Source organism: Chiloscyllium punctatum, chromosome 22, assembly GCF_047496795.1.
Source record: "Chiloscyllium punctatum isolate Juve2018m chromosome 22, sChiPun1.3, whole genome shotgun sequence".
Classification (NCBI taxonomy): domain Eukaryota; kingdom Metazoa; phylum Chordata; class Chondrichthyes; order Orectolobiformes; family Hemiscylliidae; genus Chiloscyllium; species Chiloscyllium punctatum.
This window is the reverse complement of record NC_092760.1, coordinates 47,767,567-47,780,734: the sequence shown is the minus strand read 5'-3', so window position 1 is coordinate 47,780,734 and position 13,168 is coordinate 47,767,567. Positions and strand designations below refer to the sequence as shown.

The 13,168-nt window shown below is 38.2% G+C and overlaps 1 protein-coding gene across 4 annotated transcripts in view; it reads left to right on the top strand.

Annotated features, from left to right (window-relative positions):
- Positions 1-13,168, top strand: part of brsk2b (BR serine/threonine kinase 2b) — a 953,061-nt gene that overhangs the window by 723,694 nt on the left and 216,199 nt on the right. The window lies entirely within an intron of this gene.

Sequence of the window (13,168 nt, the reverse complement as noted above, 5' to 3'; positions counted from 1 at the left end):
ATTCAAGTTGGGAATGGTAGTGGTGTTTGGTGTGTTAGCTTGGAGACAGCTAAGAGGAAACAATGATCTAATGCCTCATGTTGGCATTTCTTGGTTATTTTGTGATTAATGCTGATACGTGGGATAAATTTAATTTTGAGGCAGTTCTACATACTAGTCTAGAAGATATTGAAAAGCTACTTTTGTGACTTTTACAACTTCCATGCATTTCAGTGAGGAATGTGAATGAAACAGAATTGAAATTTAACCCTTTCTGCTCTTTAAAATTCCACCTGTAGTGAATTAATATGAGGTACAATTGGCTTAAGAATTTTTATTCTTCTTATTTCCTTGTATAATTGCATATGGATTTTCAAACATCCACACGACATTAACTGCATGTTTAATATATATAATACAATTATAGGTTTCTAATCACAATTCATAATTGCCAAAGTACCAGTGATCTGGAAAATTGTTGGGACTTCAGTTGCTGATTTGCTTTGAGGACAGGAGGCAATTATTTAGTTTAAGAGGGTGGGGAAGAGTTAATCTTAATGAAACTCAAAGTCAGAACTTCAACAAGTTGAAACATCCTTACTGTGGCGCATTTGATTCAGCTAAAATAATAGGGCAGTTCAGAGCTTCAAGTGCATTTACACTAATTACATTTCATTAATTAGATGAATAATTAATATATTCACATTGACAATGATTAGAATGCAGGGAATAACTGATCATCTGGACTCTTAACAGAAAATGAACCATCATTGTAAGCACTTAGCAAAATGCAATTTCAAGTTAAAGCTTTAAAAAAGCTTATTGTGTTTAATATTCTGAACTGTGGGCATTTTTTGTGGGTCTGTTGGTGGTTTAACCTCTCTCACTTCAGCGAAACATTATTCCCACCGAGGCTGGGTAAGACCCAGAGTTGTGCATTCAAATGAAACCTGGAGATTAAAATCTCTCAAGCCTCATGTGCTAAAAAAGAAGAGTTTGCACTGCCTTTGACACCTTTTTTTTATTTCCATGTCAAGTTAAAATGGTCTTTATAGAAATTTTGTTGTTAAAGGTTCCAAAATTTTCCCTGTCAAAACATATGCTAAACAGCTGAGCTGTAGCTACTATCTCAATTCTGCAGTCCCCTCACATACTCATTCCCAGTGGAGCTCTGAAATATAGGAAGAAGATTTCCCCTTGCCTAGAAGTGACAGGGAAGGTGCTGGGAAGATGAGCAGTGGAGTGGATTGGTACCAGAGAGATACCTCTCCCCCACACTTCAGCAATTAAGTTGTGGACAGAAAAGTCTGAGAGGGAATTCCCTGATTCACTACTAATTAAGACCCTTAAATGGTCAATGGATGACTACTTAAAGGCTTCAGAACACCAGTGGCCCAATTAGTTACTTTCCCAGTAGGCAAGGGGGAAAAGTGGCTACTTTCCAAACAGGGAAACTAGCATGACGTATCTGACAGGTTATGTGGGTAGGGGCTACGTTTGCACAATTCACAGGCAATTGGGAGCACAGATATGGCAATGTGTGACTGCTGAAAGTCACCCCATCCTCTGCCCATGACTCCCACATTAAGTGACCAGCAACTTCAGATTAGTCCTTTTCTGGCATGTCTTGATCCAAGAGGTCCAGCAGTAAGCACTTAAGTGTCTGATTATCATGTGATCTGATAGGCTTTCTTGATGGTGGAGGCAGGGTTTATTTGCCATTAAAAATGCACAACCCCACTTTTATTGCAAAAAAACTTAACTGTCAGCTATAATATCTCCTCTTTTCCCAGTCCACGATGACCCAGCTTTGTCTCCTGCCTTAACTTAACTAATCTTTCCTATTCTAAAATGTGTCTAGTGAAGTAAGATTTTCCAGTCTAAGAATGTTGTCTCTATGATGCTGGACCTATGTGAGGCCCAGTGTGATCTGGAGGCTAGATGCCGGCACAAACTGCATGGGACGAACTGTTATTCTGAACTTTTATTTCTTTATTTTTCTCAATTTTTCCTAAGATTTTGTACTTAAGATTCTGTACCTAGGCACCTTTGTACCTAAATGGCAACTTATAAATCTTTCACTATGCTTATGTATTACATGGGACAATAAAGCTCATTCAAATCATGACTGGCTGATTTCCTTTGCTTTCATCATAATTTACATGCTTTCCAAAATATTCTTCATAGAACTCATGCAGAAGTAATACATTGAGAATTAGAGTGCTGATAAAATGATAGCTGTTCCTATACTTATTGTTATGAACACCTGGTTCATAACTGATATGTTTTAGAATACAACATTTAGGTGGGAGATTGAAGTGTTGAATGCAAGTTATAGATATATAATTCAAAACTGGTAAGAATCTTTATGTTAATACAATTCCAATAAACTTTGGTTTATTACACACGAAAGATTTCCTGAATAATTTTACAACATCAGAGTTAATAATAAAAACATTTTGAACAATGTATGAACCCTCTCTAAGTTTGTAACAGAGGCAAAAGGTTTGAAGCGAGGATCAAAATAAAACTCCATTAGTGCTGTAAACCATTGATTTGGTTTACAAAGTCAAAGAGTAGTATTGAAGGTAAAATATTTTCTTTGCGTTTCTGTTTAGACATTCTAAAGTATGTGCATTGCCATGGAGATGATGACTCAGAGGGTGGCCTTGATGAGAAGGATTGTTTAATTTATCAATGTGTGACGTATGGCGATGTTGCTCCTTTAACAAGGTTATGTTGTCCTTGGCTCTTTTTTCAAAGAGGTTGTAAAAGACACAGACTCTGAAAGGTCTATGGTCGAAGGGTTTCAGGGCCAATTTGATAATGACTAACAGATATTGCCTCAGGAGAAAGATTTTTAAGTTTTAAAAAAACACTCGTACAATGAAAGTGGAATGGCCTGTTCTCCCAGCTCAGTTTTCTCTGGTCTGGCTATTCACTGAAGGCAGTCAGGCAGTATTAAAAGCTGCTGGATCCAAAGAAGCAGGTCTAGGCTGGTACTCTCTGTCTGACATTTCTTCTATCAGGCCCTGTGTTTGATTTTACCTTTTGTGCCAAGAAGTGTTCATGGGGATTTTTGCAAGTATTTTGAACAGCATCATTAAATTGGCATAATCTGTAGGGTTTTCAAATAGGTTAAGTTATTCTATATTCCCTTTTCTTTTGTTTCATTCGGTAATCTTGTCAATGGGTTTGATCAGTGGCATCTCTCCTGGAATATCCACTGTACACCTGCTTCAAACAGCTAGCAAAGCTAAGGTCTGAGATACTTTCTTGAAATGTTTTGAGGGGCCTGGCCTGGTCCATAACAGACTGGGGATCATCCAGGATTTGTTCTGTAGTTCTGAATTGGGATTGAGGTTGTTGGACTCGAAGGCAGAGTAGTGTCTTTTGTTCCAGGTGTTGAATTTGGTTGGTTTAAACATTGCTTGGGATAGCAATGGTTCTTTCAGTCACAGAGTTTTTCTGGGGGTGAACAAGTGACCTTGGAGGCTTTGCAAAAGGTAATGAAGGTCAAACCGCTGGAATTAGCAGAAGAACTGGAGTTGGAGCTGCTCCTAATGCGAAGAAAGGAGAGATAGTCACAGCAATAGCTCAACATTTTAATTTGCTGGAAATGCCATCAAAATCTCTGGAGATGGCTAAAATTCAATTGAAAATGAAGTAACTTGAGTTAGAGGCAAAAAACCAGGAAAGGGCAACAGAAATGAAACAGTTGAATTGTGATTAAAAGCAGAGGAAAGAAAAAAGAATAAATTGCTTTTGCTGGACAAAAATAAAGAGAGAGAGAAGATAGAGAAAGGGAGAGGGAGGAAAGGAAGAAAGAGAAGGAAATTGAACTTCAGAAATTGTCACTTAGTAGTTCAAAAATTCATTTTCTGAAGTAGGCAGAACTCCGTGTGAAATAGCAGAGAGTCACAACAGCTGGATTAGCAGCTGAAATGGCTGATGATTATGAGTTGGTCCATAAATCAAGTTTGGCCTCCAAAATCAGTTTCAATCCATCAGGGATAGAAACTGGGGAAAAGAAAAATCCTCATGTGGAAAGGGAAAGGTAGATCTCAGTGAAGATCATGAGGGTAACTTAGCACAGGGTTAAAAAAAAACCCTTGAAGGGAAACAGAAGTTAAAAGGTTCCTGTGTTTTCACTGCAATAAAGTAGGCCACATGAAATCACAGTGTTGGTGGCTAAGGAGAAGCACTGGGAAGTCAGATGTAGGAAAACAGGATAAGCCAGTAAATCTTGTTGGAGTGGTAACAGAAAGCACAATGGAGGCTAGAAAGCTCCACCAGAATGTACAAGTTGGTCAGAGGTTGGTTAAGGAGGAAGTGCCAGATCTTCTTAAGCCATATACCTGCAAAGGTAAAGTTTACTCACATAGGCCAGGAACAGCAGGTAAAGAGGTTACAATATTTAGAGATATAGGGTCCTCTCAATCTGTGATGCTGAAAGATGAGGAGATATGGACAGTTGCCAGAAAAGGTGCTACTCATGGGAATTCACAGTGAGACAAGAATCATTCAGTTATGTAAAATAAGGTTAGAGTGTCCAGTGAAGAGCGGAGAAGTCGTGGTAGGAGTACTGGACAAACTCTCAGCAACGGGAATATAATTTGTCCTTGTTAATGATGTAGCTGGTTCACAGGTAGGACTGTTGCCTACTGTGTTGAAAAGCCAGTGGAAACTCAGGCAATTGAACTGTTACAGGACACACATCCTGGGATTGTTCTTGACTGTGTGGTCACAAAGTCACCAGTTTGAACAAGTGAGATCAAAGGCTACAGATAAGAAAGTTGAAGTGGAATTAGCAGAGACTCTGTTTGATCAAATGTTCAACACATACCAGGAGCTGATAGATGACAAAGCAGGCATCTTTCGCTCAGATAAATTAACTGGGTTACAGCAGAAGAAGAAAATTTAAAGCAATTTTATCAAAAGGCATACACATTAAAAAAATCTGAATGTATCCATAAATATTATTAACTTAAAAATGATGTCTTAATGAGGAAAAGGACGTGATCACATATTCAGGCAGATGAGACATGGACAGAAGTTCATCAAGTCGTATTGCCAGTGGGGTATAGAAAGGAGGTGTTGTGAGTGACGCATGAACTACCACTGAGGGGTCATTTAGGAGTGAGAAAAACTTAAGCTAAAATACAAAAACATTTGTACTGGACTAGACTGCACAAGAGTGTAGTTGAATTTTGTCTTACATGTCATGTGGTTGAAAAACCACAGGCAGTAATAAAACCCACACCTTTAGTACCTATTCCTGTATTCGAGGAATGTTTTAAAAGAGTCTTAACTGATTTTGTAGGACCCCTACCGAAAATCAAAAATGGGAATCAGTATTTATTAGCAATAATGGATATGTCGACTAGATTTCCAGAGGCTGTTCCAATGTGCAATATTGCAGCCAAAATGATTGTAGAGGAAATACTCCAATTTCTCACTAGATACAGACTACCCACAGAGAGACACTCAGATCAAGAGTCAAACTTCACATCAAAATTATTCAAGGAAGTTATGGACAGCTTAGGAATAAAATAATTCAAATCTACTGCGTACCATCCAGAGTCAAGGGAGGACTAGAAAGGTGGCGTCAAACACTAAAGACCATGTTGTGGGCTTATAGTCGAGACTATCCTGGTGATTAGGATAAGGGAGTTCCATTTGTGCTTTTTGTGATCAGAGATGCACCAAATGAATGGACCAAATTCAATCCGTTTGAATTAGTTTTTGGGCATTAAGTGAGAGGACCATTAAAATTGATTAAAGCGAAATTGGTAAGTCAGAATTCAGAGACCACATATTTGAATTGTGTGTCAAACTTTTGGGAATGATTAAATAGAGCTGGGGAGTAGGCTAGACAGCATTTAAAAGCGTACAATAAAACAGGAAGCAGACAAGAAATCAAAAACTCACAATTTTGCTATCGGAGATAGGGTATTAGTGTTACTTCCGGTGATAGGTGAACCTTTAAAAGCAAAGTTTAGTGGATCTTATCAAGTCAAAAGGAAATTGAATGAGGTGAACTACTTGATAAGGACTCCAGAAAGAAATCTCATAGTGTGTCATGTAAGTATGCTCAAAAGGTATTTTGACAGGGAAGGAAAGTAAGAGGAGAATGTGTTATTGCTTACAACAGAAGGAAGAACAAAGTTCAGAGGATTCTGAATTGGACATTCCTCAAATTAAACTGGACAATGAGAAAGTGTCAAAAATTGGGATAAATTATTAAGTTACCTTCCGGAGGAAAACTGAAATTACCTGAAGGGGTTATTACTATCACATGGGGAGATATGTGGAAATAAGCTAGGAAATACTAACCCAATTATGCACAAAGTAGATATTGGAGATGCTGTTCCAATTAAGCAGCATCCTTATAGGCATAATCCTCTAAAGGTGGCACAGGTTCAGAAGGAGATTGAACGTATGCTCCAAGCCAACGTAATGAAAGTGAGTTACAGTGACTGGAGCTCTCCTATAGCAGTGGTGCCAAAGCCAGATAGTACACAACGGTTATCCGTGGACTATCGCAAAGTCAATGCAGTTACAAAGACTGATACATATCCGATTCCACGTTTGGAAGACTGTGTTGAGAAGGTGGGACAAGCAATTTATATTTCTAAGTTGGACTTGCTCAGAGGATACTGGCAGGTATCTTTGTCAAATGAGCGAAGGTTATTTTGGCTTTCATAAAGCCAAATGAATTATATCAGTTCAAAGCTGAAAATGTGTTGCTGGAAAAGCGCAGCAGGTCAGGCAGCATCCAAGGAGCAGGAGAATCGACATTTCGGGCATGAGCCCTTCTTCAGGAAACGTCGATTCTCCTGCTCCTTGGATGCTGCCTGACCTGCTGCGCTTTTCCAGCAACACATTTTCAGCTCTGATCTCCAGCATCTGCAGTCCTCACTTTCTCCTATATCAGTTTAAAGTCATGCCATTTGGAATGAAAAAATGCGCCAGTCACAGTTCAGAGGCTAACTAATATCTCATGGCCCGACTACCCATGTATGTATCGATGACCTGGTGATTTTTAGTCACATATGGAAAGAACATTTGCAACATTTATCAAACTTCTTCGTTCGACTTCGGGTGGTAAGCTTGTTGTTAAACCTGGCTAAAAGTGAATTTGACAAAGCCCAAGTCACCTTCCTGGACCATGTTATTGAACACAGACAAATGGCCCCATTGGATGCAAATCTAAAGGTAATTGGGAAGTTTCCTATACCATTGACAAAAAGAACAGTACTACGGTTCCTGGGATTGAGTGGATTTTATTGAAAGTTCGCAACAAACGTTTAGCAGTGTGGCTGCTCCACTCACTGAATTGCTAAAGAAAGACAAGAAGTTTCAATGGACAGTGGACTGTCAAAAGGCATTTGACAGTCCGAAAGCTGTATTAACCCCTGCATTAGTCACACCTAATTACACAAAGCAATTCAAGGTGGCTATCAATGCAGGTGATATGGGTGTCAGTGCTGAGCTCTTAGAAGAATACGATGAGAGGATAGATGGACCTATCGGGTATTTCTCTAGGAAATTGAACATTCATCAGCAGAAAAATTCAACAGTTGAGAAAGAGACTTTGAGCTTGGTGTTGGCATTAGACCATTGCAGTGTTTATGTCAGCAGTAACATATCTGAGACAATCATGTGTACTGACCATAGCCCATTGAAGTTTGTGAAGAAATTTAAGGACAAAAATGCCAGACTGTTTAGATAGAGCTTGTTGTTACAGCCATTCAATTTGAAAACTGTGCATGTGGCAGGACAAGTAAGTGTGATTGCCAACACCTTGTTGAAACTTAATTGAGAAACTAAGGCACAGCCAGTCAGGCAGCATCTAAAGAGTAGGAGAATTGACATTTAGAATATAAGCCCTTCATCAGGATTGAGGCTTGTGGCCCAAGGGGGTCTGAGAGATAAATGGGAGGGGGATGGGGCTGAGGGGAAGGTTACTGGAAATGTGACAAGTAGATGAAGGTGGGGGTGAAGGTGAAAGGTCAGAGAGGAGGTTGGAGCGGATAGGTGGGAAGGAAGATGGACAGATAGGACAGTTTAAGGGGACAATGCCAAGTTGGAAGGTTGGATCTGGGATAAGGTGGGCTGAATTCTTCACATGTTTATAAAGTGGAAATGTTGTATCTGATTTCAGCTTTGAAGAGATTGTGCCATTGGTGTTTGCTGAATGGGACAGGGGTTTGTGCATTTTAAAGCAAAGGAAGTTGAGCTGCAGGTTGTGGAGGATTTTGCATTTGTTTCATTTGCCCAAAATCTTGTTTTTTTTACACTTGGTTTACAGAGTATCCTGGGTTGCCTTTTGCATGCTTTCAGTCCTTCATAAGCTCTGTCATGTCTCTTCAGTATTTCCTTGCACATTCCAATTATGCCAAAACCCCTACTTATTGCAACTCAGGTAAAGCGTATGTTTGCTCATGTGTGTGAATTCGTTTCGCATGGGTGTATTACTGATGTAGCTCTGACTTTATGATGGTTAGATTTGGGGTTTCCAGCAGCGTTCTCTCAACAGATGGAGGAATTTGGGCCATGCAGATACAGGAATTTAAAATAGGAGAAAATTGACAAGACAGTTTGCAAACTTAGAGTTTCTGCAATGTAGCAATCAGAGTTTCAAATATACAAGGAGAATCCATTAGAATAATAGTTTCTATTTGATATGCAAGTTTATATCTCATAATTCACATGTGACTTGACAGTGTGTCAAGCTTCACAAGTTGAATAGGCTATTTACTGCAGTATTTCATTGGTAATAGTATTTTAATGATCCTGAGTTTTTCACAGTATGGATTCTGCAGCATAGTTGGTTTTCTTAACATCTTGGCTGTAAAAATACGCTTCCCCAATCTTTACACTCTCTTAAAATCAATTGGCTTTCAAAACTTAAACTTGGTGTTATCCATTATAGTTTGATTTATTTCATTATCTCTCTGACTCTTTTAAACCATAATGGTATCTTGCATTATGGGCATTATCTCTTCATCTAGATTTCTTAATAATTAGTAATTTAAAATAAATATAAATTACACAAATTAAGTTAGCTTGTAATAGAACTCAGCTTTACCGACCAGTCAAGGGGAGGTAAAGCAGAGGGATTATATCAATATGGTTAACATTTTGCCCATTTATTTGCTAATGAAGTGTACATAATACTTGCAATTACTATTAACAGTAGCACCCATTATTTTAGAACATGCGCCAATCAGTAATGAGACCTTATAGGTAAAATTGCTGGTCCTTGTTTTAAAATAGGATTTGGATTACTAAAGGGTTAAATGGAATACGTGCAAACCATATTTTTACTGAATGGTCCATAAAGCCAAAGATAGGATGACTGAATTTAACTGTCTAACAAGGAGGTATAAAAATGCAAATTTTGATCATTTAATTTAAAATTGAGCTATTTTATAAGCTTTGAGGTATACCATTATCTATCTTTCTTCCTGGCAAAAGATTACATGTAGACAGTGGTAAATTGGAAGCAGCATATATTCTTAAATGGAGTTTGGACCAGCCTGTGCATAAGTGACTTGGCTCTTAAAATACATTTAGCACTAAAACCAACTGAGGGGAACCCCTGTGCATTTAATTTAGAATTTTCTTGTGGTTAAAACATAGTTGATTTCTATATACTAATTTTACATCTGTAGCTAAAAACTATGAAGTTTACCATAATGATTCAATGTTCTTTATCCATAAAAGATTTACACTTTCTACAATCTAGTATTTTTGAACATCTTATTCTATATTTCTAAATATTTTAAAAAATCATTAGTTTGAATATTACTGACTATTTGTAAACATTTATATAATAGTTTTACATACTATGGAGTGCAGACACCCATGATAGGAATAGTTTGCCAAGTTCCAAGGCTTTCTAACCTGTTCTGAATATAGTTGATGTGATTCTGTCATTTGCATTGTTCTATGTAGTTACATGTCTGGGAATTATTCTACATCCCTGTCACTCACCTCCAGTAGGAAATTCCTGAGAAGGTGTGTTGAGAGCTGTTGGATTGATTTGAGGTAAAGTTTGGCCCACTAGAGCTACACCAGCCCTCGAACCTAACTTTTGGTGCTGCTGTCTGAATTTTTTCAACCTGCTGTAAACTTTCAAATTATTCATCCCCTTGCAGTACTAACCTTGACAATTACTGGAATTGTTTTTAGCCTGATTTTGTTTTGGTAATGTGATCTGTGCTACATTTATCTGGAACTTTGCTCTGGAATGCTTCTATACATCTGTTTATCATGCCATTCTTTTGCTCCAATATATTTCTGGTATTTTCCACGTCTATGCCAGTCACCATCAAACTGTTTGCCACTTAAATCTTAGGAGTGTAGGAATAGGAGTAGACCATTTACCACCTCAAGCACATTCCACCTTTGAATGAGTTTATGACTGAACTGTAAGCTTATATATATATCTGTCTTTGCCTCAGATTCCTCAATAGCATTATCTATCAAAAATCCATAATTTATAGTTTTTCAATTAACAATTGATTGAGGAACAAACGGCATGTGTGGAAGATAATCCGAAACTTCCATCAAACTTTATGTGAAAAGCAATTTCTTAATTTCCTTGTATGCATTCCTGTGGACATAAAGATCAGCATTCTCGTGGTCTTTTTGATTATTTTCTGTACTGGTGCATGACATCTTGCTGATCTTTGTGCCTGACCTCAACTCCTTTGAACCTTCACTGTTTCTAGCTTTTCACCATTTAGGAAGTACCCTGTTAAATTCTTTATACGTCTGAAGTGGATGACCTCAATTTTTCCTAGATTGAAATTGATTTGCACAGTTTTGCCGACTCACTTTAGTTTATCAATAACTCATTATAGTTTTACACTTCGATCTATCCTACTTGTAATGCAACTACCTTTGTCTCATTGGTAAGTTTGGATATGTAACTTTCGATCCCATCGCCCATTTTGTTAATAAATATGTTAAATGGTTGAGGCTCCAAGACTTGCATTTGCAGGATATTATCAACTGTTTTTGGCAACTTGGAGTTCCTACTCATTATTACAGCTCTGTCTCACTCTCGGACAAAATCCAAAGCAATCAATAATTTGCCTTTCATTCCATGAACTTCACGTTTAGCTAACAGTGTTTTATGAGGGATTTTATCAAATGCTGCTGAAGTGCATATACATAAAATTCATTGACATTCTATGGCTTTAGTGACCTCATGGGGGATAAAAAAAATTCAATCAGGTTAGTCAGTCATGACCTGCCTTTTGCAAATACATGCTGGCTGTCTCTTATCAGCTGAAGTTTTTCAAGGTATTCAGTCACCCTGTTCTTAATTACAGATTAGCTATTTCTCAATAAACTCATATAAAATCAGCAATTGCTGTAAGTCTTCCATCATTGGTGGAGAGAGAAATAGATTTGATGGGTGGAATTCTGCTGGCCCCATGGGTGTGAAAGGAGCAGTTAAATGGATGGAGGAACAGGTCAAAGTGGGAGCCCAACATTGTCCTGCTGTCAGGCATCTTTCCCAGGAATGGTCAGAATGCGGGGTTTTGAAGCCCAATGTAATTTTTCCCCTGGATACGTGAAACAACAGTAGTTCACTTCCACAAATGAGCTGAGGACTATGTTGGAGATGACAAGCACATTGTGTACACCTGCACTGTCAATCAAATCAACTCTTCTTGTATTGATTTTACTCACTCATCAATCATCAACTTGTTGCTGCTTACACATCCCAGGGGCACAGGATTCAGTGAAGGGCAGGAAACATGTATTTATCTGGAATTTCTTCTCCCTTTCTTGACTCAAGCCACCCCACCCCCCACCCCCCACCCTCTTACTTTTTATGGCTTCATCTGCAGTTCATGGTTTATTTAATGAATTAGAAATCGAATTTCTTTGCTAAAGCTGCCTCCAGGAAACTTATTTAATTCATTTGTGCCATGACTTATTTGTCGCATTTGCAACTCTTGACTGTTTGAAGCCCTGGTCTATTCAAGAGATACTTCCAGAACTCTTGGATTATTAAGAAAATGCTGCCTATATGCAATCCTGTGGAGATCAAGGACTTTCTTCATTGCAAATTATTCTGTTTCTTTTTATATTTTTTTAAAATAATACTATAATTGGACCTCCTGAGCTTTACTGCCACCAAACTTAACCCTAAAGAATTTTCCTTCACACCACCTTCTCATTGCAGTCAAGTCAAGACTGAGCAACTTGAACTTGGGACAACTCCAATTCATGTTGCAAAATATCGTTGTGAAATTCAATTCTTTCAGTTTTCTCTGCCACCACAATCTACAGTTTTGTCTACTCAAACTTGGCTTCAACTAATTATGACTTATTGGTTCACCTCAACCCGTGCACACATTGGTGTTTCCTGAATTACAGAAAAGCTCTGACCCTATCTCTCATTTCTCAATTATTTAAAAACTACATCCTTTGAGTGCCACCAAGTGGTAAACTTCAGAAGCTATCTCCTGGAGCTGTCATATAGAATCAGAAACAACCAAGGAATGATTTATGTTTTTTTTCAACATTTAAAACATAAACAGTGGAGAATGATTGAAGAAATGCAGTGCTGGTTCATCTTCAAGGTGCCAACCTCCATAAACTTTAGGTCATGTAAAACTCGGCAGATTTTATCTAAACTCACAGCACTTCTCATTCCTCTATCACCCCTGAGTTTAATGGCATGCATTAGACCCTGGTCAACCAAGAACTTGATTTTAAAATTCTCTACACTGGACAGTCTTCAGTGGAAGCCATTGAATAGTGAGCAGGAACTGGACTCTGGTCTCATCCTCCACTTCCAAACCTGTAGCTGCTACAGACAGTTGTACCATTACTCACTGACTGAAACCAGCATACAACGATGGATCTGCTTGTGATGGGGAAGCCTTCCTACTACACTGGTATTTAACCTCAAAGTCAGTCGCACATTTTATTTTACATTTGAGTTATTTGGAAAGATAATGCAAGATCAACGTTTATTAGACCATTCATTTTTTTTTTAAAAAAGACCCATTTAGCCATCAGACTTAATGTAGCCATGAATTAAATGTATGGAAAATTCAAGTAACCTACACAGGGAGGTTTTAAGTTCAGACTGCTGTCCTATGACTACCTGCTCTCTGTCTTTCTGTGGGTCTTTCCTGAGATAATGAAACTGGCT